Below are 5,000 nucleotides of genomic sequence, written 5' to 3'. Positions count from 1 at the left end.
GCACAAGAACGACATCTCTCGGAATGTGACGACACTACATTGACATGCAGCCCAGATACGACACCTCCATCTACAGGAAGTGAACGCAACAACGCCAACCACACAGCATCGCCACCTATGAAAATACGACGAAACCACATGCAATACAGCCATCTACGCGAATCTGGCAACACTACATCCACCATGTCGAGCGCACCACAAACAATAACGCCATCTAGGCCTCCTGCAACGGCGATACCGCCATCTATGAGACGCCAAGCTGAATACGACATCGATGGGCGCACAGTACACATTGTCCGACGCCACCCACAAAGACGGCATCCTCTGTCCACCACGAAGTCGTCGACCGACAATCACGCCACCCGCACCCGTACGTGCCCCACCCCACCCACCAAAATCGCAAGTCCAGCGGATGAACGGCGGACGTTTCCCGCACTCGTAAGTTGCAATCCACACCTATATCTTGCGTTTCATGAAGAGTTTTATCCAATATTCGACATTCCCGCTGTCCCTAAACGTGCTCTAAGTCTGTGCGCGACCGCGTCGCTCACTGTACGGATTCCGATGCTGAGCGATCAGCTATGGGCCGCCCCATCCACGTCGGTCCCCGTGGGCGTTGCACTCGCAGTCGCAAAGACTCTGGGCAATGGCTATGTGCGCTCCGCAATATATTACTCGGACGAGTAATGAGGGTCCGAGCCCCCAGTGTGGGGAAAGTGTTTCGCAGCCCTGACCCACCGGCACGGTGTTGCGTCCCCCACCTCAAACATGTGACGTAGTCACACCACCGGTTTTGACTAATAGACAGAATGTTTATAATCATATGCCATACACCGGGGGACGATGCCGCGAGGTGTAGCTAGCTAGTGCAGTCGCACCGCTACTACTGTACAGAGATAGAACAGGCATTGACTATACATACATTAAGCTTATACACGGCGGTGCTTAGTAATACGCGCAGTCATCGGAATACAGATAACACATACAACTGTCCCTATACATGCTGAACGTCTGTGCACACAATGTCAACCACACGTCACCCACACACTCCATCACCCACTAGTCTATGCATGTAACAGACGCAGACACAACATCTAAGTACCAGCATGGAACAACATCCAGTGCATCCTCTCGGCCACAGTACACCATCCACACTATGATAACCAGACCGGGACGTCGAACCAGAAAACTGAATATCCCACTCTTCCTACAACCACCATTGCTCAGATACGCCACCAACACCCACACATGTCCTACACAGGGGTGCACCCAACAGCACCACACTGCCGCATCTCACAGCACATAAACAATGGCAGGAATGAAAGACACAGGTGTGCCACTCCTTTGCCACAAACACAGAACGGGCGCGCCACCTGCCATGAGCCACAAGTGCAACTGACGTGACATATCTGATAGTGCCTCAGGCGTCCACTTACTACCATCACTATCAACGAACCTCGCCACCCCACCCCCCCCCCACACACACACCATCCCTTAACCCAACTTCTGCCTTAACCTAACCCAACTTCTGCCTTAACCTAACCCAACTTCTGCCTTAACCTAACCCAACTTCTGCCTTAACCTAACCCAACTTCTGCCTTAACCTAACCCAACTTCTGCCTTAACCTAACCCAACTTCTGCCTTAACCTAACCCAACTTCTGCCTTAACCTAACCCAACTTCTGCCTTAACCTAACCCAACTTCTGCCTTAACCTAACCCAACTTCTGCCTTAACCTAACCCAACTTCTGCCTTAACCTAACCCAACTTCTGCCTTAACCTAACCCAACTTCTGCCTTAACCTAACCCAACTTCTGCCTTAACCTAACCCAACTTCTGCCTTAACCTAACCCAACTTCTGCCTTAACCTAACCCAACTTCTGCCTTAACCTAACCCAACTTCTGCCTTAACCTAACCCAACTTCTGCCTTAACCTAACCCAACTTCTGCCTTAACCTAACCCAACTTCTGCCTTAACCTAACCCAACTTCTGCCTTAACCTAACCCAACTTCTGCCTTAACCTAACCCAAGTTGCGCCTTAACCTAACCCAAGTTGCGCCTTAACCTAACCCAAGTTGCGCCTTAACCTAACCCAAGTTGCGCCTTAACCTAACCCAAGTTGCGCCTTAACCTAACCCAAGTTGCGCCCTAACCTAACCCAAGTTGCGCCCTAACCTAACCCAAGTTGCGCCCTAACCTAACCCAAGTTGCGCCCTAACCTAACCCAAGTTGCGCCCTAACCTAACCCAAGTTGCGCCCTAACCTAACCCAAGTTGCGCCCTAACCTAACCCAAGTTGCGCCCTAACCTAACCCAAGTTGCGCCCTAACCTAACCCAAGTTGCGCCCTAACCTAACCCAAGTTGCGCCCTAACCTAACCCAAGTTGCGCCCTAACCTAACCCAAGTTGCGCCCTAACCTAACCCAAGTTGCGCCCTAACCTAACCCAAGTTGCGCCCTAACCTAACCCAAGTTGCGCCCTAACCTAACCCAAGTTGCGCCCTAACCTAACCCACGTTGGGCCCTAACCTAACCCACGTTGGGCCCTAACCTAACCCACGTTGGGCCCTAACCTAACCCACGTTGCGCCCTAACCTGCCCTGTAATTGTTAGTTATATGACTCTAGGAATTCGTGTAGCGTTGCCTAATTGCAACCATCTCAACATAGTTCACTTCGCGCACACTGTGGTGTTCTGCGTATTGATTCATTTTACGGTGCGTACCCTCACATCTTGCGAGTGTTGCTTACTTTCCACATGGTCCCGCTATCCACTGTATTGTGTACTGCAATAGGACGTATATCGCCCCCGCCCCCCCCTCCCCTCCTGTCACCTCTAGCTCGTCGGTCAGGAGTTCGCGTGTTGAATGCGCTTCGCAGCTGTGCAATGGCATTCGTATACGTACGCTGGCCACCTTCCACGTGTTCTTTCGTGCACACGTCGCAGCGTGTATGTATGCTGATGGAGTGCGTCGTGACACACAACATCCAGGCATGCAAGACTCGTAGAAGTCGCAAATGTAGATGGATGTCTACGTTTGCTGCCCAAGTTACGCAAATGAACTGGAAATCCGTTGTTGCGCGGTTGTTCGCGCTGGAGGTGAATCGTTGATATCGACGATCGGTACAGGTATTAACCGGTTGCTTCAGCGACACCCGTCATACCCACGAACGTGAGTGGGCATGTGGGTATGAAGCGATACGCGGCGGTGGCTGGGTGGGACCGTCCCCGGCCGGTGAGGGGGGGGCGCCCGGCGTGCTGGCCGCGCGCTGCGTGGGCGCACGCGCGGCAGCCGGCTGGTGGGGGCGCCCAGTGGCAGGCGCGCCGGCTGACGGACGCGGCAGGCGGCGCATCTGCGTGCCGGCGCACCCAGCGCGCGGCGCCGTGCGGCCAAAGTGGGTCCTCCCGGGCCCGGTGCGAAGCGCGGTGGACATCTGCAGTGTGCTGGTCCGATTGAGGACTGTGTGCGTTGAGGATGCGCCGCCGCCCGGCACTCGGCGCCGCGACGCCGTCTGCTGCTCGGTCGCCCCCGCGGTTCTCGCAGGTGGTTTGTATCGCAGCTGTGCGGATGTGTTGGCGCGTGCGCTGTGCTGGGAGAGTTCGCTTTGGCACCCAAGTGGGGCTCTGCCCCTCTGTGGCGCTGGCGTTGGAGCTGCCCGGTCACTGTTTGTGGCCGCGTGTTGTCTCCCGCCGGCAACACCACGACAGCACGCTCCCGGGCCTCTGTCGGCAGCGGCAAGCTCAGTTGGGAGCACGGGTGGTCGCACTGAAAGCGTCTACTCGCCTATCTCCGGGCGATTGCGCCTCTCTCGAACCCGACCAAGTACTTAGGACGGCGCTGCGCGCCGCCGGGACCTGAGAGGGTTTCGAGGTGTATCGTGCAGGGGAGCCCAGCCTCCTCCTGTTTGCAGAATAATTGAGCGGACGCTTGCGTGTTCGCGCGGGCCCCCGGGACACACTCCCGGGCGGCCGGCTGCTCAGCTCTAGTTGACGCAGCTCCCTGGTTGATCCTGCCAGTAGTCATATGCTTGTCTCAAAGATTAAGCCATGCATGTCTCAGTACAAGCCGCATTAAGGTGAAACCGCGAATGGCTCATTAAATCAGTTATGGTTCCTTAGATCGTACCCACGTTACTTGGATAACTGTGGTAATTCTAGAGCTAATACATGCAAACAGAGTCCCGACCAGAGATGGAAGGGACGCTTTTATTAGATCAAAACCAATCGGTCGGCTCGTCCGGTCCGTTTGCCTTGGTGACTCTGAATAACTTTGGGCTGATCGCACGGTCTTCGTACCGGCGACGCATCTTTCAAATGTCTGCCTTATCAACTGTCGATGGTAGGTTCTGCGCCTACCATGGTTGTAACGGGTAACGGGGAATCAGGGTTCGATTCCGGAGAGGGAGCCTGAGAAACGGCTACCACATCCAAGGAAGGCAGCAGGCGCGCAAATTACCCACTCCCGGCACGGGGAGGTAGTGACGAAAAATAACGATACGGGACTCATCCGAGGCCCCGTAATCGGAATGAGTACACTTTAAATCCTTTAACGAGTATCTATTGGAGGGCAAGTCTGGTGCCAGCAGCCGCGGTAATTCCAGCTCCAATAGCGTATATTAAAGTTGTTGCGGTTAAAAAGCTCGTAGTTGGATTTGTGTCCCACGCTGTTGGTTCACCGCCCGTCGGTGTTTAACTGGCATGTATCGTGGGACGTCCTGCCGGTGGGGCGAGCCGAAGGCGTGCGACCGCCTCGTGCGTGCTCGTGCGTCCCGAGGCGGACCCCGTTGAAATCCTACCAGGGTGCTCTTTATTGAGTGTCTCGGTGGGCCGGCACGTTTACTTTGAACAAATTAGAGTGCTTAAAGCAGGCAAGCCCGCCTGAATACTGTGTGCATGGAATAATGGAATAGGACCTCGGTTCTATTTTGTTGGTTTTCGGAACCCGAGGTAATGATTAATAGGGACAGGCGGGGGCATTCGTATTGCGACGTTAGAGGTGAA

General features: G+C 54.7%; 1 non-coding gene across 1 annotated transcript in view; it reads left to right on the top strand.

The window, feature by feature from the left end:
• Positions 1–3,996: 3,996 nt before the first annotated feature.
• The window catches only part of LOC126222615 (small subunit ribosomal RNA), a 1,909-nt gene continuing 905 nt past the window's right edge, over positions 3,997–5,000 (top strand). The window contains exon 1 of the ribosomal RNA XR_007543425.1: positions 3,997–5,000. This exon is cut by the window's right edge and continues 905 nt beyond it. This is a non-coding gene — a ribosomal RNA (small subunit ribosomal RNA).

This window comes from Schistocerca nitens, unplaced genomic scaffold (assembly GCF_023898315.1).
Source record: "Schistocerca nitens isolate TAMUIC-IGC-003100 unplaced genomic scaffold, iqSchNite1.1 HiC_scaffold_240, whole genome shotgun sequence".
Classification (NCBI taxonomy): domain Eukaryota; kingdom Metazoa; phylum Arthropoda; class Insecta; order Orthoptera; family Acrididae; genus Schistocerca; species Schistocerca nitens.
The sequence above is the reverse complement of the archived record's forward strand: the minus strand, read 5'-3'. Positions and strand labels throughout refer to the sequence as shown.